Consider the following 20,572-nt stretch of genomic DNA (forward strand, 5'->3'; position numbering starts at 1 on the left):
GAATACAAGGCAGCCATGCGCCGCGAAAAACGGAAAGATCCCAGAGAATGGCGAAATGGCGAAGTTCAGTTTATGGACCTGAGAAATGCGATGTGTGCAGCAACAGGTAAGGCGCATACACACATATCCGTTTGAGCGCGATGCGTTCAGTTGCGGCAGTCGGCTGCAGAATGTTGAGGAAAGCGTTTGCGACAAACTTGTGCACGCAGCTGCGTTGGGTCGCAGTCGACTGAAGTCAAGAGCCAACGAAAACGCGCTATTGTCGCTTGTGGCTCACCAATAGTAAGCGAAACCTACGGCAACATGGCGGCGCCCAGCCACAGCGTCAAGGTAGATCGAGGTGACCGATCTTGGTACGTTCCTGCTGGCCATCGCAGCCTTTGAAAAACAAAAAACAAAAAAAAGCTGCGATGGTTAAAGTTAGAGCAGACGCTCCGAGCGGGAAAAACGCGAAACCAAATGCAAAGTACTTCTTTTTTTTTCTTTTCTTTGATGTCCATCGCTGACGTTGACGGGCGCGGGCGTGCACGTGACTCTCTCTTTCTTTTATCGGCTTCTAATTAGTCTACTGCAACGCGACCCTGCAAAGTTTAGCAGGCTCTACACTCTTGCATCGCGCTGGGGAGCGCTGCAGTGCGCGACCGCGCGCTTCGTACCGCAAGCAGCCGCTTCCTGCTGCAAGGACGCCGTTCCGCACTCAAACGCCTTCAAATGTCTGTACGCAACTTCATTCTAAAAAAAAAGCCCGTGTGTCTACTTTCCCTCACAACACTGGAAGAGCCGATCACCGCAATTTACGGAGGCAGCTCAGCGAATGACGATGCCGAAATATATGTTTAGATAAAAAAACGCGGTCTGAGGTGTGACATTAAGCAACGCAAAACGTCACGCTGGCATTGCTTAATGTCACAACTCAGACTGCGTTTTTTGCTCTAAACAGATGTTTCGGCATCGTCATTCGCTGAGCTGCCTCCTTAAGTTGCGCTGATTCGTTCTCCGAGTGTTGTGCGTGAAAGTAGATGCACAGACTTTTTTTAGAGTGCTCTTTCCGTTGACCTTTCTTCGCAAACTTCAGGATTTGCAAGTCATCCAGGCTGATAAGTCGTTCAAGAAACTTTGGAAATTTTCCTTTTTTTTTACATAAAAACAATAAGCAATAAAACACAGTGTCTGCTAAACCAAGCCCATACAAAGCAGAACCTCAAAGTACAAACGTCATACATTTACAACGTACGCCTTAAAAGAGAAACCTATAATTGTACATCATTTAAGAAAAATTAAAAGAGGACCAAAGCACAATGGCACGCAGAAGCAGAACCTTACGACAAAGTGACTCTCTTTTTATTAATTCACGAGATTTCGTTAACGGATAAAACTTCGGTATTTTCTTGCTACAATAAAAAATATAAAAAGTAACTTCGAAAGCGATTCGCAACTTTTTACGGTACTTAATAATTTACTCGACTACTTTATAATTGAGTAACTTCTACTCTACTCAAGTTAATTTTGACGCCGATACTCAGTAACTTTACTTGTTTTAGTAAATTGTATATGTTTGGTATGGGACTCAAAGGATCCTGCGGTAGTACGCGACTATCAGCGCACGCAACTGGCTTCCAAATGTGAGCTCCCACCTGACTTCACGACGTCACGGTTCCTGAATAAATTTAAACTTGTCTCGATCTTTCTAATCAATCAGGGAAGTATATGAGTGTGTCGTGCGTGCAACGCCTCCAAAACCACCCAAAGCGTTTTGTAGACTAGCATAACAAATCAGAACGCAGACATACACGTCAAATTCCTTAATCCCCGGGTTTATGAGTGACAAAAACCACCTCAATCTTCTTTTTTTTTTTTTTTTTTTAATTGTACCTACTTGTACTTTTTTTGTATATCATTGATATGTTAATTGTCGTAGACGCCGTACCTCTGAGGCAACGAACCTCTGAGTCTGAGGTAACCTTCACCTCAGTTGTCCCACTGAGCAAAAATACCAAAATGGGGCGCCGGGTTGCTTCGTTTCCCAATCAAGTGTCCCAGCACCCGACCTCCACTTGGGAGACGACCGGGCCACCAGACTGTCCGGAAAGGGTGCTTTCGGCGGATTCCCTCCGTTGAAGAACTCCGGCCGGGGTGGCACCGTGAACCCCTCGCGCGCGGCGAGCCGAGGGCCGAGGTGAGCCTGAATGGCCAGACGGGCCTGACGTCACCCGACGTCACGCGGAAGCGTTAGGGAGGCGGTCTGCGCTGCCCACTCTCGCCACGCCCCCCTGAAGACGTCACAAAGCGCTCAATGGGAACCCAAAAGTTTCGGAGAGGGTTGTGCGGAGAAGGGTTCCGTCGAGTATAAAAAACGCCGCGCAATTTTTCGGACGGACGCTCGGCAGCCGACGAGGATCGCCTTCAAGAGCCCGCCACGAAAAGTGAGTAGGGGATTCATTCTTTGGGGAAGCGGACGAGACGGGCGCCGAACCAAAGACACGGCGACTGAAGCGCTGTCTCTGTGGAAAGCGTCCGCGTAGTCTGACTGTGCAGTCAGCCAACTTTCCACCCAACAACGCATCGGTGCACCATAACCATAAATGATTTAGGAACCTAGAGTTTTCGAACAGTTCGAAGAACATATTTATTACGTACGCTTTTATTTAAGCGTAACACTAAACATTTTAGTAAAATGTCCTGGCCAACGTCGGTAAATAAAAACAAAAACGCAAAAAACAAAGAAAACAGAAAACATTGCTGCGCTTTTTAGAACGTCCCCTGTGGCATACAGCGCGTGCGGGAATACCGCGTAGTTCTCGAAACTTCGACAACCTCGAAATATTTACAGTGACGTAGTCTTGACATTTTTCCCAGTAGAGGTCGCTTTGATGGGTATGAATTTCTGTTTTCACAGTGTATTGATTTTACGCGTCCACCGACGGCATGTTTCGTGGTTGTCCGCGCACATCTCCCAATGTGGGGTCACTTCTCTCGCATGTGAGCGGTATCAACAGGATTGCGTGTCGAACTCTCTTTCAGAGCCCGCGGGCATCCGCACTCTAAAAGAAATGCTACCCTGTCTACATTCCCGAATCGTACTCGCGTTCATGTGCGCAATTTAGACAACAGTCCACTGAGTGAACCCCAGGATAAATTATTTTTGTACTAGGAGTGCTGTTTCGTTAATCGATTCTTTCTGAATTCGAATTGTGCGGTGTTCAACAAACCGCGTCCATCCCACTAATAGGTGAAACGGTTATTTTAAACTTTCTCGATATATTCTTCAAAAGCTAGGAAGTATTGAAATAGAATGATACTTGCATACATCATAGCGGGTTTTTTTGTGTTTTTTTTATGTAGATTTACCGCGTTGCTTAATCGCATTATATTTTTTAAAGCATCCTTTTCGATTGCAAGATTGGGCGTTAAAGCGGGAGCAATAAGATCTATATTTCACCGGTCAAATCAGAAAATTATCTGCGCCAATAGAACCCCGGGTTTTAATCGCATTCCTGGTAAACTTACTTCCAAATTTCTTTTAAAAGCCGGTTGTGTTAACCGACTGTAAAGATATAGAATTCCCATTGATATGAGCAATGTGTTCAACAAATTATGAATGCATGGATTAATGATTGTATGGGTTGAGACGAGGGTTGTAAAATTTACTTAAAAATATACCTAAAATACAGTTACAGTCACTCATACGAAAAGGAACCTAGGTACGTACCTAGGTACTCATTTAAAAATGTACCTAGGTACAGGTCCAGTAATTTCAAAGATACTTTCTTTATTTATTTTTCCCTAATTTGTCAGAATATATTGGAAGCAAAGCTTCTGATACTAAGGATACACACGAAAACGAGTTCTATAAATGTGCTTTATTGGTGTCAATGAGAGAAATAAGGAAAACCGCATTCACATGAGCCGGTGCTGACGTCGACGGGCCCAGAAGACGTCGGCCGCTGGAAGAAACGCATGAGTCGAGTGCATATGCACCTAACCTTCGCGACGAGGAGCAAAAGATTTCAAGCTTATTTGAAATTTTTTTTCATTATTATTTTTTTTTTTTTTTTGTTAGTCGGAAGAAAAGTAAGCTTTTCTTTCTTTCGGAACTTTTTGAGTTTTGAAAACTGCAAAATTTGAGTCCGATTTATTGAGTAAAACTGAATTATATACGAACGATGTTACATTGCTTTAAGATTGCAATTATGATTTATTTTCAATTCTATTTTATATTGTATGCCGAGGAGAGCCACCACCAGGACAAGGTACAGTCAACAAAAACTGCGCACATACTTCAAGTTATCTCCTGCTTTGTGTAGCTGTCAGATGAGCTTCAAACACGCGATGAAGTCGATTTCGGTTTGAGATGAAGGAAGCAGGTCGCTATTTTCCCTAAACGGAGTTCCGAATCGATTCGATAGATTGGTGTCGCTAATACGGCATCTCTAATCCACCGTTCGCTCAAATGAACACCGCCATTCGCTAAAGTGTCGTTCGATGAAACATCATGGGCGGTGCTTCGTTCGCTAAAACGTCGTTCGATCAAGTCAGTGCCTCCCAGGACGTACCCAACTCAACGTTAATTACGGCACATGGTAGTGTGTTAATACTTCAAGATTTATAGTTTCTACCATTTTGACGAAGTGAATAAAAAAAGTACCTGTAAAAAGTAACTTCACTTGGGTACAACTTACTTGAAAATTTACCTAAGATACAGGTACCGAAAAATTAAAGTACCTGGGTTTGCACCTCAGGTACAACCAAAGTACGAAAGTACCTAGATACCGATTTACAGTTACTTGTACCTAGGTACTTTACAACCCTGGTTGAGACACACTGAAGTGCAACCTAGGTTGATAAAAATTAATTAAACGTATTTCTTTCACACCTTTTAGACTCATGTTTTAACTCCTGAAGAGTTTTCCATGGTAGGTTTCGATGTTAGCAGCAAGTTTAGATCTTTTCATATGATATCCGAATTCTCTCCGATGCGATGTTTTAAAAAAAGGGCAGAATAATTGCGAGTCCTTGCAAATCGTAATTTGTTTGTTATCTTTAAAGCTTTTAAAATCTTAAGCTTTCCTGGTTGTCTCTTCTTGTTTTTTTTTATGTTTGCACAATTAATTTTTCTTGCTCATTTTACACAATAGATCTGGTGTTCTCCAAGGATTTTCGACATCGTTTTCAACGATTTCACCCGAAACTAATTGTGCTATTGCATAGGGCAGTAAAGAGTTCTGTAAGCATGTTATAAGCCTCGACTACGCGACGTTTCCGTAATTCAGTGTTCCAATGAGTAGTAAAATTAACTGTCAAGTAGCATCTCGCGTACCTAGCCTTCTGTTTTGAAAATATATGAACCTTTTTTTCATAGTCTTCTGAGGATAATAATTCTTGTGAGGATAAAAGCATTTGAACACGCACGAATACCAGAAGACAGACTTCCATTTGTACGCAAGGCAACCCTCGCTTATTTCACCTGGCTGGCACTGCACATTGCTTTCCCTGCTGACAAATAATGCACAAGTGGTTGAGAGTGACTGTGTGGGTAAATATAGGGTGCTTGAGAATTAAACCAGTTAGCTGAGTTTGAGACGTTCCTGGTAACACGTGGAAAAAGTAAACGAAACTCAACCCCACTGAGACGACATCTTTCTCGCCGAATTCCACAAGCTCCGAATAAAGCCGTTGAATTTGTGATCAACTCGATTTCACCAGGAGCATCAAAACCACAATGTACCATCTTGCGGTCTCTAAAAATACGAAGTGTTTTTTTTTTTTGTTTTTTTTTTTAGGTTTTAGAGATTTTTAAATTTGTGAACATATACCTATGACTTGCATCACAAACTTGCTGAGCGTTATCTAAACCAACTAAATCGGTCAATTTTAGTAAAACTTGGAGCGCGTGGGAAGAGCGTTGGCGCTCTAAAGTTACCAGACATGCAACAGGTGCAAGGCTCTGGGTGCGAAAACGTTCCCGCGCGGTTTCTCCGTCTCTTATCGTCCGCGTTGTTGCAACACCAGCTTTGCGCCTGTTGCGTAAGTGGTAATGTTAGTGCACCACCGTGCTTCCCACGCGCTCTAAATCTTTCTAAAATTGACTGATTTAGTGGCTTTCGATGACGGTCAGCAAGCTTTTAATTTGAACCATACGTTTATCTTCACTAATTAAAAGTTAATTAATTAATTTCAGTTCATTCCCCGACGCACTGTGATGATTGGCTCCATATATTATGTCTCCATGACCACATAGACCAAATTAGTGTAGCTTTTATGACTGTTCTAAAACAAATTTGTAAAGACTTGAAAAAAAAAACTCATTATATTCATACTAACATCAATAGTTTCCAGATGAATGGTTAAAAATAGATTTAAAAACCAGTCGTTACGCGTTGGGTCATTCGTAACTGAAAACTGAAAATCTCCAATAGTATCAAAAACTTCATACATTGGTGTTTATTTCCAAGACGTTTTTCGACTACATTCACATTCCAATTGATAACAGGGAAGAAAAAATCACCAGCCAAAATGATTGTACAGTTAGGAAATTTATTTTGTTATTTGTTAAAGGCTAGAGTTTATATGTACAAATCAGATGACAAGTCGGGCGGACGATTACACGCTCCGATCAAACAAGCTTTGAAGCTTAACCGCACGGTCACCTACAAAGATTTAAGAAGGTATGAATATCCGCAAGAGAAGAAGTTAATTCACTTATAACTTCTTGGTATTCGAACGTAAAAGGAGACAAGGGACACACAAAAAACACGTCCCTCTTTTCGCGTTCGCATACCAAGATGTTGAACCAACACGCTCTCGCGATTCTATCTATGTTCACTTATAACTGCAATGATGACTCCCCCACCTCGTGATTCTCTCCTGTATTTCCTATGGAGCTGAACATGTTTTGATAAGCTTACTGTCTGAAACCTCTTGGGAAAACCATGTTTCAGTGTCCGAAACATTGTCAACTGAGCATGGTATGAGTGCTGGAAAGCAGGTCTTCTTGCTCATGAAGGCCGGATAAGAAGTTTTCCAAAATCAAAGAAAGCTGTTCCCGAAGTCTTTCCTTTGCAGCTATTAATTTTCCGAAGTCATCGGGCGCTTGTTTGGGCAGGCGGGGACCTTGGGAAATATATCACAACATCGTTGTCGGAGTTAATCGGTAGAAAGTATTATCACAGATCGTGTCTATGGGCCGGATTTCATACGAAGTGTCACGCTCGAGTGTGTCGAAAAAGTGTTGCACACACAGGCCAAGGCATAAAGTATAAATACCTCATAGTAGGCAACAGAAAAACTCAAGGCAAATCACTTAGTCTTAATAATTTATACATTAACATACCAAGGGGCTCAGCGAGAAACGAACCGCGGATTCTGCAATCCGCAGCCCGCTCGGCACGACAATGAGGAGGTGAAAGAGGGTGCAAGCAGCTGGACTTAGTATGACTTTGCCACAGCTGGCCGCCTGGAGAGCGCGCGGCTGTCCGCGGTGAGTGATACTTGGTCGAGCATAATTCGTCCGCAGACGACCGTCGGTGGCGAGTCGTGCTTATTCAGCATGATTAGTCAGCAGGCGATCGTCGGGGGCAAGCGATACTGAGTTCCGGAAAATTAATCCACAGGCGACTGTCGGCTGCAAGTCATACTTAGTCCGCAGGTGGTCTTCGGCAGCGAATGGCACACTTATTTCGCAGGCGATCACCGGCGGCGTCATGCTGAGTTTCGGGTAATTAGTCTACAGGCAACTGTCGGCGGCAAGTCATACTTAGTCCGCAGGCGGTTGTTGGCGGTGAATTATACTTCTCGCATACTTAGTTCGCAGGCGATCGCAGGCGGCGAGTCATGCTTAGTCCAGCATGATTTGTCCACAGGCGACTGTCGACGGCAAGCCGCACTTAGTCCGCAGGCATCTGTCGGCGCGCGTAGCTGGTTCCCGTGGACTCACGGTGCACCACAGGGTGGATAATTGGGAGTTTTCGTAGTCTGTATTCCCACCTCTGCTACGCTCTCTGGAACGAAGACGCTACTACTGCGCATGCGCGACGCTAGCTTTGCCTGCAGATCCCGGATCTCGTATCGGGTTATGGAGAAAGTTGCGGGACAGCGGAAACGATCTACGAAAACTCCCTAATAAGGAGTTTTCGTAGACCGCGTTTCCCTCTCCGCTAAGCTCTCAGCAACGAAACAGCCGCTACTGCGCTTGCGCGCCGATGACCTTGAGTGGAGAGTTCCGGGTATCGTAGCGGGTTGCGGGGGGCGTTGCGGGACGGCGAAAACGATCTACGAAAACTCCCTGATAACGTACCAAAGGATAGCGCAGTGGGCATATGGCGTCACAACTTCAAACAGCAGTCAATGAATAGCATAATGAACCCGACAAATCTCCTCCCTTCGCAATTACTTCAGTTGCCACAAGGGGTTCCTCGCAATTCGAAGGCACTTGAAACTCAAGGCCCTACACGCACACTCAAAGAAAGCAGAACCCATGGAAAACGCCTTATCAAAACATGCTCGCGACACGTTCCACTCTTGAATATATTTAAACTTGCCTTTATCATTATAATAAACCCGGAAAACACAAGAGTGTGTCGTGTGTAGTGTTGACAATGGGGAGTTTTCGTAGACCGCGTTTCCCCGTCCGCTAAGCCCTCCGCAACGAAGAAGCCGCTACTGCGCCTGCACGCCAATTGCTTTAACTGCAGAGTTCCAGGTATCGTAGTGGGTTGCGGAGAGTTTGCGGGACGATGAAAACCATCTACAAAAACTCCCTAATAGGGAATTGTAGTAGACCGTTTTTCTCCTCCTCTACGGTATCCGTGAAGAAAACGCCGCAGCTGCGCATGCGCACCGCCAGCCTTGTCTGCATAGTTCAAGGTCTTCTGGTGGATTACGGAGCGCTCTCCGGGTGCTTAGCGGGCTGCTGAAACGGTCTACTACAATTCCCCAATAACTTACGTTACTTTTTTCTGTAACGTAGAAACGTATTCATTACATTTTCAAAACAGTAACGGATAATGTACTTATGTTACTTATTTCAAGTGACGGACATAATAGATACGCTTCTCGTTACCTCTTCTTCCAAAAGCTTTGAACAACAAAAAATTGCCTCTTTTCCCCACACAAATCCTCTCACTTTCTTGAAATATGGCGCTTTGCATACCTGTAAAATTAAAACAGTGAAACGTTTTAATTGATAAATAGAAAGTAACGCAAAAGTAACGTGCGTTGGTTTTTATTGGTAACGATAACGGGTGACTTTTATTTTGTGGAAACGTAGATCTGTAACGCGTTTATTTTAATTTGCAAGTAGCGAGTAACGTATTTCGTTACTGGGGGGGGGGGGGGGGGGTAACACCTACAACACTAGTAGTGTGTGCAACGCATCCGAAACCACCCAAAACTCCCCGTAAGCAAACATAACTATATTATTTTATATATAGTCGGAGACAGGTTAAGAGAGAAGTGGAAGCTCCATCCCACCTCTTTCCACTTTCGCAGAACGAGGCTAGAGAGGAGGCGACCTCCTAACCAGCGTTCTCTCTGCTAAAGTGGGAAGAGATGGGAGAAGCTTTCCTTGGACTCTCAACCTGCCGCCGACTATAAACATAACGCACTCGTAATATTAATAATAATTTTATTGTTATTTTTACAATACAATACATAAAATCGGGTCAGTCATAGCCTAGACGCTTGAACGACGTGGCCCAAAAGCCGCGAATTTTGCATTGAAAAAAAAAGTTATAAATAAATATTAGGAAAACAATTCACTTAACTGAAAAAAACAAGAAAAACGTTTACATCATGTATAGCCTTAAGAACAAAAAGAGCAACAATTCTATACACGAACTCAACTCTGTTACGTCACGGCGCGGTGGTGGCGCGTCGGGCGCACTTCCGGCCTGGGGCTGTGGGCAGAAATCCCCATGCGAGACGTGTATTCCTGCTTTGTTTTGAAAGGAACCAGACAAAAACCTGCCTTCTCGTCAAAACGCCACGACTGGGGCTGTACCAAAAGAGTCGAAAAAGGTTTCAACGTCCGTTTTCATGTGCTCGGTTCGTCCGAGAACGTGGATATGTGCTGTGAAAATTAAAAACCAGACGCCGTCGGACTACGGCTGCTTGGGCGGGAAGCGCTTTGGGTTGAATTCACGGATACTAGTGGCAATCAAATTTATTTGTTCTGTTCCAACATGAACGAAGGGAAACCGACAAGTTGTGCGGACCACCTGCGGACTACGTTCAGTGCGTCTTCAAGTTCAAACGTCCCCCTGATCGTTCGAACTGTCGTCTGCTCTTTGAAACGTTCCTGCTTGTCGTCTGCTCGTTTAGACGACACCGGCCCGTAGACCAAATTTTGGCCCGGTATTTGCGATAAGAAGTAAGTGCAGGCCTCAAAAGACTTAAGTTTGAAGATTGGTAGGCAGGCTCGATGTAAACAGCGGATACAAGGAGATGTTGATCATTGTTACCAGTGACATTCACCGACTTGTTATGCCTAATTCACTTGGCCCGATTCTGCTTGCGATTTTCAGTACCGACGTCGACCATCTCAGCTACGGTTCGCTCGGGCTTCTGCAGCCCGAGCGACATCGCGATTGAAAATTGCGAGCGAAATCTCATGATGCGAATCAGGCTTTTGCGTACATTCTGCGGCGTCCGCGCGGAATGAGTCGCCGCAAGTCACATTATTCACGCGAAGGTTTGCGGTGTAACGAGCCTCGGTAATTTCGCTGAGGCCGCTCAAGTAGTCAGACATTGCCAGGAAGACGTCGAATCAACAATTCGAACACGAAAAAGGGCAGGGGGACTCACACCGACGCCGACAACATCGGATTTCAATGGCTTGTTTATGGGCGACGGCAAGCTTCTTGCCCACACTCCATTGCGCATGCGCGGCGCCGGTGGCGTCCGCTAGGGGCGCTCCGGTTTGTTTGTAAACATGAGTTGGTGTATAAACAACAACAATACGTCAATGGCAAGTTCACTCACTTTGTAAATATACATGAAAGATACAGAGGAAAAAGAAAGGCTACTTTGTTTCTTTATTATAAGAACCAAACAGTTGATATACAAAATATCACAGCCACCGGAAAAACAGCAACGTTGTCGTTTTATCAGAACCAAAAAATCAAAAAACGTTAGCACTTATAACAAATAATTCTGCCCTCTCAGTACAACAGATTTTGACTACACAGATGAGAGGAAGTCAATTTTTAAAAGAGAACTTCAATCTATATAAAAATGTTTGCATTTGATTTTGCAAACGCTATGATCTGAATTTGCTTTTACCTTCTTTAAAAGAGTCTAGACTAATGCGTTCTCTAGTACCTTATTGAAAATATAAGAAACATAAAACTTTTCATTCTTTCTTTGTAATGAGTATATATCCTTGGCAAATAATAAGTCTATATTTATGAGAAGCCTTTCTGTAACGCATGTTTAATTCTGTACTGGAAAAGTAAGTTGCTGTTATAGCTATATATTTAATTAAAGTACTCAACGGCATTATATTAAATGCCTCAAGTTTGTTTATGAGGTCTAAATGTTGTCACAACATTAAAATATTAAAAACTAAATTAAACTTTTTTTTATGAGCAGCTTATTGCGATAAATATTTAATTTACCTGGTCAAAGCTTTACTTTCACTAAGTCATATTTTCTTTCTGATATGTTGAATTTTTGTCGAAGTGGTCTCCTCAGTCCAGACAACGGGTGACACAGCGTTTCTTACTTTATATCCGTTTTTTATTTGTGATAGCTTATAAAAAATAAAAAAAAATCTTCTAAGTTGGACGAGAGGAACGTTCTCACAATGCTCTCGGAGTCTGTTCAAGTCTGATGTTCTTGTTCTGTATTCTTTTAATGGTGACATTATTTCGGCATTCGATCGTTCAAATTATCTGATTTGAACAATTGTTCTCCCATTATGCTATTGTGTTAACTTCAGTTTCTAACGCGATAAGGAGCTCGTGTCGCAGAAAAGGGTAAGCTGTTTGTTGTTCACACAATGTTGAACACCAAGGTATATCGACTCTCCCTGATACTGCTTCCCTCGCCTTGTTTTCGCGGTGATATGGCTTCACGGTAAAGTGTTGTGCGTACAGTTCTCAACTGCTGACAGCAGTGGCGTCCGCCGAGAGTCCTTCGTGAGCGAATGGCCCGTGGAAGAGGATTGCAAAACAGAAATATAAAACTAGTGAAGCTCGGGACAGCATGACTTTCTATACCCTACGATAGAGCAGCATCGCTGCACAACCTTTGTCGGGTGTAAAAAAAAAAAAAAAATGTATCCTTGGTGCCGACATCGCGCGGCAAAGCCCCTATAACAAAGACAAGCTAACTCGATTTCATTGAAGTTTTGTTATCGCTTTTCTCTTAAGGTCATATGTTACTCAATGTTTTGCCACCACAAGTTATTTGAAGTCACTGTAAACGGTGAAGGAGAGCTAAAAAAAAGTGGTGTTTTTCAAATATTGACGTGCAACTTTGCCACAGTTAGAGAAATAAGCTGCGTTTCGGCATTAATAGCAAAACTACAATAATTGCTAAACATATTTTTAAATATTCGTAACATGGATATAAAAATGATAATTTTGATATATTTTGCGTCGTTTTATTAGAAGTAGTTCGTTGGTAAACAATTTGTGAATGTCTCCAAAACATGTTCATTTGATATGTTTCGTTTTTTTTTTTTTATCAAAATCTTTTATTGTTTTTTTTAAATATTTTGTGTACATGTTGCACACATTTTATAAAGCAAGTTGAAAAAATTATTACTACATGCATGATTCGGTGTAAAGTTAGCGGCTGTGCAAAATACCATAGATGCCCCTTGGCAATCTCCACGCCTCGAGCTTCGAAAGTTTATATCTCCGGAAGAAAATTAGCTACGGCGTTCGCATATACCTGAATGCTTATCGTAAGAACATGGTTTGAACCAGTGTTGGACAAAATACTCAATAAAAGTATTTAAGTTACTAAATACCTGCTTCATGAAGTATTTAAAATACTCCTGAAGTTACTTTCACTGTAAGTATTTTGAGTAGAGTACAAATACTTAGAAATGTAATTCAATTACTTTTGAAGATACTTCCGCATTGCGTAATTCGTATTGACGTCAGTGACAACGACAATTATACAGTTGCACAAATCTGGTTTACCAGAATGGCTTATTAGCACGTAACAACACAAAACGGCAAAAAAAAAGCAACGTAGGATTATTTTGCGCAATCCAACTATAAGGAGCAGGATATTGTCACGAATGACAAATGATGAGGCGGCGAATAACTAAAGAAATAAACGTTTAATGGGGGCGAACTTGTGCCCAAAATAGAGAAAGGCTAACGTCGCAGGCGTCGATGTCGGCGAAACAGCAGGATCGGCGAGCGCTGGGGCGAGACTGACTCCGAACCGCCACGAGGAGCACCTTTTGTAACCACGTGGGTTTCTGGAACATTCGGCGTAAAATGTTCAGCGCGTAGAACATTCGTAACTCGATCACACGACAAGGTTTTCGAACTTACGAGAATCTCAAGTTGAAAGAATAAACAAAAGAGGAGTCCGCTCCCTGGAATCGAACCCGGAGGCTCTGCGCGAGAGCGAAGCGCAGTAGCCATTCGGCCACGAGCTCGCTCGGCTGCGCGCGTGGCAATAGCACTGATACATGTTACAAAGCATTTTGGGACATCAATAAAGAGGTTGCTTTAGCTATAGTGACATCGCTGAATATCACGTCTTGCGGCGCACCTTAGAAGCATCGTTTAACTACAATCTATATTCCCTATATGGGGAGTTCACTATAAACGAACTTGGGATACGTATGAGTGAACAGATAACAAAGAGAACCTACACAAGAGCCACGGCACTGGTCGCACCTTCTTCAAGTAGGTTGCCTTGAGAAAGGCACTCAACGTTGGGGGACGCTTTGTTGGGATTTTGAGAGGTCATCCAGCTTTTAGTTCGTTTCCTGTCCTGTTCTCTGCTTATCAATGTTCGCTTACAGACAGTGTTCGCGAGAGCAATAAGTGACGAACTGACGACAAAAGGAAAATAAACAAAAGAAAACCTCGACGTTTTGCCGTACCGGGGTTAAATATGCAAGCAAAACAAAAATGTCTTCTTTTTGTTTTGTCCACCTTTTATTTTCTTTGGTAGTTATTTTCTTGACACTCAAGTCTGCATTGATGTCGTAGGTCGTTTCCCGGTCTGCGTTCCGCCTCAATGTGGCAATATTTACTTCCGTAAAACCAGCTTTTTTGTTTGAGGATTTTTCGGGGAAAACTCTAGGAAACAAAAGGCGCCTTTGGGAAGCGAGGGAAAAACCTTCATTGTACGAACTTGGGGCTGAAATGTGAGTCATAATCGGCAAGAAAGCGATGTTTTTTTCACGAGCTCAATCAAAAGTCACCGTACCTAATCGGAACTACAAAAACAGGATTTGGTTGCTCGAAAGAATGTTGACGTTTGCTCGTGCCAAGCTCACGCCACTTCATACCGAAAAACTCGGAAAATGGTGGAATATCAAAAATGTGTTTGAGATAATGAGCACAAGATACTAAGAAATGTAATTAAACTAGAGTATGAAATACTCTCGATCAAAAGTATTTGCAAGATACCAAGATGCTTCAAAAATTATTTGAAATACAGTATCTTGAGTAGAGTATTTGAGATAGGCACAAGTGTGGTTTGAACATATATATGTTTGCATAAATATAATAAATATGACCCGGACCGTCATTGCACGATCTGCCGTGGATACACCCCACTGTAATTTGCAACCCTACAAACAAAAAACAAGATTTCTTTTTTTTTTTTGCAATGAAAGTTGTTTTACAGTTTAAGTATAGACGTTTAAAACACGCGCCAGATTGAGCCGCCATTGCCGAGCTTCTCTTAGGTCTGTTTGATTCGGCCAGTATGTTCTGAACTAGTTCTGTTCCGAGTTCAGACGAGTGCAGGGGCCCTAAACTCGTTACACACAAAGTTGGAGCCAACCCAGCACCAAATGACCAGACCTCCATTCGCACGTTCACCAAAAACGTCGCAAGCTACCTGCGGAACAATTGAGTGCATGACTCATGTAACATTTTTGTAGCCGGTGACTCCCCCCCCCCCCCCCCCCCCCTTTGTATTATATATTTAATTTCCTTCCCCTCTCTGCTTAAGAGGCACTGTAAACCTTTCGGTATGGGCGTAACGCCTGATTCACAGTGACCCAACTCTCCAGAGTTCAACAAACGAACAAACAAACAAGTTCGCGGAGCGCGTCTATTGGAGGTCGGCGAAAAAAGCGCGAAGTCATCGATGCACTCCGTCCACTTCGGCCCCAAGTTTCTGTTTGACGTGTCTAGAGGCCCAGGAGTCATGCAGCGGCGACGCAGAACCAGTGCAGCCACCGCGTTAGGACTGGCGCGGTGATCGGCTTCCGGAGCGGAAGCGCAGGCTGTCGTCAGCATCTGTTGGCTCTTGTTTCTCCACGCCACGTCGTATGCTACATTTAATTATTCGCGATTTGATGAGACCATTCGCGTTTCCTTTGTTTTATAGTATATAAACGAAGTCCTCTCTGTGAATATTTTTTTTGTTCGAGTGTACTAAAACGTTTTCTTCACGAAACGTGTTTATGTCTGCAATTTTAACGGACGTCCGCTTCTTGTTGTTTCCATAAGGGTTCGTGTACTTCACATTCATTTAGCAATAGTGGATTCATTCCAAGACTTGAATTTCGCAGTTCGACAATAGGTTCTCGTCATCATAATGCTTTCGCGTTAGGGAGTTGCTGGCGGCAGCGTTCAGTAATGATCACTTCGAAGACGAAAGCCTGACGAGAGCGCCTTGGCCAAAACAGATATCGACCGCCACTTTGACATCAAGTTGAAGCGCTGATTCTGATTCTCAAGAAAGATCCGCGTGGAACTATCAAGCCAATGCCGATTCTCGGCGTTTTTTCCTAGGCTTATTAGTGGGCGGCCACATATACCAGTGGACACACCATGCACTATAATGCTGAACTACGGGGCATGCGAGTGGCAATGTTACTAAATCCCAGACCTCTGCGATGTATCGGGAACGTCAGTGTGCACCCAACAGCTACTGAAAGCGGGGTCTATCAAGAGAGTGATACTTTTCGTGTGCCTTTTTAAGAAGAATATGAGCATAGTATGTGTAGCATAAAAAAGAAACACTTTTCGCGAGTCAATCTTTCAACGCTTGCCAGAGGGAGCGAAACCTGCGCGAGCAGGTGCGTAAAACGCTTTCAGAATATCATAATCGAGCTAATTCCTACCCTCAAATAGGATCTCGATTCTGCGCTCACCTCGGGCACATTATCTTTATAGATGGGAGGAAATGTAACCTACGCGTCTTGGAGTTATTGATAAACATCGCAGATATTTCAGCAAGATCTTAGAGCAGAGGTCTCAACCACGCGGCCCGCGACTCGCTGGCTGCGCGAACTCAATCAGAAGGAGCAACTGCACTCTAAAAAAAGTCTGTGCGTCTGCTTTCCCGCACAACACTAGGAGAGCCGATCACCGCAACGTACGGAGGAAGCTCAGCGAATGACGATGCCGAAACATATGTTTAGACCAAAAAACTCAGTCTGAGTTGTGACATTAAGCAATGCAAAACGTCACGATTGCACTGCTTAATGTCACAGCTCAGACTGCGTTTTGGGGTCTAAACATATGTTTCGGCATCGTCATTTGCTTTGCTGCCTCCGTACGTTTCGGTGATTGGATCTCTGAGTGTTGTGCGGGAAAGTAGACGCACGGGCTTTTTTATTATTTGCCTAAAGTGTTGCAATAAAAATCGTCAGGAAGGCAAAAACTGTCAAATTCACTGATTGGTTTCGAATACATGTTGAGTTTGGTTAATTCCTGAGAGAACTGAGCAACGAAAACGACAGTGTACCTGCTCTCTTGTTCTATTAAAAATGCCAGCCCTAAGGCGGGACAGTGTCATTCGTATTTCTGTTATTACGTCAAGGCCGAAACTAGTCATATAAACAAATCAAATATAATTATGTCACTTGCTAAACTGTGAGTTTATCAACCGACGCCTCTTCTCTTTCAAATCTTTTCAACCCCCCCTCCCCCCGCCCACCCCCAATCTTACGTTGGCCCTCAACCTTTCCGCTCACCCACACACTCAAATGAGTTTAAAAACGCTGGCCTGGCTTAGAGAAATTGTACCGCAAGCAGAGACGGACGAGGAGTGTCATCTGCTCTCGTCGTCTGCTCCTGCACTCGTTCAAAACTGAACTCGATCAAACTGGGATGAATCGAATGTGCCAGTTCCTGTCCAGCAGAACTAGTTCAGCCAGTTCAGGCGAATAAAACAGATCTCTTGTCTCACCGAGATGCTGAAGGGGGGATCGGTGGCCGAGTGGGCTAGTGCACACCAGCTCGGAGCACGTGGAGTGAAAGCTCGCGGTGCAGAACCCAGGGATCCTGGGTTCAATCCCCACCCCTGCCCGTTTCGATCTGGATGAGCATCGTACCGGCGTGCGGTCGTGTATCACTACTGCGTGGTGCACGTTAAAGACCCCAGGCTAGCGGTTGTACTGCACTGGCTAAATTGCTCATCCACAGCTGGGAGACTCGTCGCCCCGGTGAGGCAGACCAAGTTCTAGGCTGTAAAAACATACCACACAACCCAATTTTTTTTTTCGAGATGCTGAGCCACTGAAGCGGGAGTTGACGAGCCTCCCCAAAGCCCTATGCTGGGCAGAAGGACACAGATGGCACCTAAAGTGGCAATACCCTGTTCTGCCGTGGTAATGATGAAGTGAAACGAAGGAAATAAAAGGAAACAAAAACTGATGTTGTCGATTCTTGCTACAGTGAGCGGCACCCGCGGCGTGCTCAGCCGCCACGCTTCGGTTGCAGCAGCTGATGACTCGTGTTGATGATGACCAACAACGGCGTGCGGCGCTATTGGCGACGTGAGCGATCAAAAGCGTCGCTGTGGTCGGTCTTCCACGAATGACCGAATGCTGACTACGACGTGAATGAAGCATTTCTCATTAACGGAAATAAGAGTGATGTAAGAACTTTAACTTCGACGTTGTTGGCAGTGTTAATTTCAGAGCATTATTATTTCAAGCTTCCACCATGCTTATTACAAACACTACCGAACTTGTTGTTCGCAAGGTAATGTCGTCACGAGAGGCAATCATAGAAAGGGCACCACCAAAACATCTTGCCGATAACAGGAAGTATTCACAAGCGGCCATAGCTGTGTGCGCAATTGCTGAGCGCGCGCAGACGACGAGCTTGCGCGGTTCTTTTGCAACGTGCATTCCGCAGCATCAAGATTGTGGGTCTTAGCGGCCTCTTGATGTAAGCTCGTTCTGATCATGCGCTCAAACATCGCCCTCAAATATGGCGTCCAGAGAGGGTAGTCACTCGGCGCCATATTTGAGTGCAATATTTGGAGCGTATGCTCAGAATGAGCTCACATCAATAAGCTGCTACGACCGGCAATCTTGATGGTGCCGAATGCACATTGCAAAAGAATTGCGGAAGCTCGGTGTCAGCACACGCTCATCAGTTACGCACACAGTGAATACTCCCTATAACAGATCGTGACAGGTACTGTATAAGCACTTTAAAAAAAAGGGGGAAAAAGGCTCAGAATTTCCCAATATGCCTTGTTTGTTTTCGTTGATATGCCTCGTTTGGTTTCTTTCTAAGAATCGTCGACTTTGACTGACCAACGTTTGTGTCAGTCACAGCTGGATTCAACTGGCGGCTATGCCTCATCGCCTATGGCTCACCTATGTATGAGCACTGACGTTGATAGATCAGCGTAGTTTCTCGTTGAATCCGGTTTTTCGCACGCGGAATGCACAGACATTGGTTTGTGGAGACGAATTATATTACGGAAGACGAAACCCGGAAGGCCCTAACTGCGTGTGTGCTGATCCATTACTCTGGAGTGCCGCGTGCTTCTCGAGAGGCTCTCTCGAGATACGATATCGCTGAGCGAGACGATCCTGGCGATTATGATAGCCTTTAAACGGCAACCGGCTACAGGTCGGAAATAGCTGGAAAACAGCAAGTTAGCTTCTGTTTACACGTCAGCGTACATGGTGTATCCGGTTTATTTCAGCACGGTCCAGATGACCCAAGCAGAAGGGGCAGGCATAGAACAAAAATCTGGGGTTCTAGACACGTCAAACACTGAGTTTCAACCGAAAGTTCGAGGAGCGCGCCGATGGATTTCGGCGAGAAAACCGTGGCGTCCTGGTCGCGAGGGTCCAATCAGTGAGCTCTGTAATCTTCGGCACCAACTTCGTGTTTGATTATAGCCTCCCCTGTACTCACAAAACCTGGCAGTTCAACGACGGAGCCCTAGAGTGCCCGGTCGCTGATTTGGAGCGCGAGGCAGAGGATCAAAGAGGCATTTCTCGGGGAACCTGAGCGTCAGCGCACAACTGTTGCGGCGGCAAGGACCCGAAACACACTTGTTCGCTTGGGAGAAGTGTGTTTCGGCGTCTCGCCGCAGCGGGGCGCCAGTGACGTGGCTCTCCTCTCATCCGTTGTCTGCCGCTCCGCCTTTTCCATTTCGACGGCCGCTTCTCGTGGCGATCTGTCAGGCTTTGTCAGTATAGACCGACACGCTGTTTACAAACAAGCCCGCGTTTGCCCACACCAGGTGTGGGCACTGCGCATGTGCAGAAACCGAATTCGAGTGAACTGAAGCTTCTGCGCATGCGCAGTGCCGCCGACAGCGCCACCGCAGCTGCGTGACGTCAGGGACGCGTGTTGGTCTATATAGGAGGCTATGGTTTGAAGAGTATATACACCAACACAGTGTTTCCAAACAAAGCCCACGTTTGCCCACACCAGGTGTGGGCACCGCGCGTGCGCAGAAACCCAATTCGGGAGGAGTGAAGCGTTTGCGCACGCGTAGTACGACAGCAGCGCCACAGCAGTGGCGTGACGTCACCGAGTGGAGTTGGTCTATACTTCGTTTCACCTTTCGTCCGGATGCAGCCGACGTTACGAGCTGATATGGGACCAATCATACAGAGTCAAAAGCATAAATCACTGTGTATTCCTTGTGTGTGATTGGTTCGGTGATGATAGAACGCGTACAGAAACTTGTCGAACCCGATGTTGGTGCACTTTTGATGCCCTATGTTTTGTCCCATCAGCTCGTAGCATCGGCTGCGCGCCGGACAGGAGAAACGAAGTATAGAGTCCCCGGAGAACAAATAGATGAGCAACATAATTGACGTTCCACAGTGATGAAAATTAATCAGTTACGCTGATGACATTTTTTTTGTTAGCTCAAAATTGTGATCATATTACACAAACAGCAAATGATAATATAAGAGGGCTTAACACTTAAGACTACCTATAAAACATACCTTTACTAAATGAAAACAAGACTATACCTCTTTTCACCCTGTCAGGGCGCAGCCGAAACTATACAAGCCGATCGGGTCAATCAAAAAACGCCAAAAGTGCAACAACATCGCACTTGCCAAGTTATTTTGCGTCTGGCATAATCAGCTAAACCAGTTTACAGCAGCGGCTATGGATGCAACCGTAGCGCATCGAATCGAGATATGACG

At 44.5% G+C, this 20,572-nt stretch overlaps 1 protein-coding gene across 1 annotated transcript in view; it reads left to right on the plus strand.

Moving 5' to 3' along the window:
* Window positions 1-2,365: 2,365 nt before the first annotated feature.
* LOC8029714 overlaps window positions 2,366-20,572 on the plus strand; it is a 70,870-nt gene continuing 52,663 nt past the window's right edge. The window contains exon 1 of the mRNA XM_002406992.5: window positions 2,366-2,423. The gene's annotated coding sequence lies outside the window, so the exon portion shown is untranslated. The remainder of the gene's footprint in view (window positions 2,424-20,572) is intronic.

The sequence above is a fragment of the Ixodes scapularis genome, unplaced genomic scaffold, assembly GCF_016920785.2.
Source record: "Ixodes scapularis isolate PalLabHiFi unplaced genomic scaffold, ASM1692078v2 PGA_scaffold9__187_contigs__length_104089568, whole genome shotgun sequence".
Classification (NCBI taxonomy): domain Eukaryota; kingdom Metazoa; phylum Arthropoda; class Arachnida; order Ixodida; family Ixodidae; genus Ixodes; species Ixodes scapularis.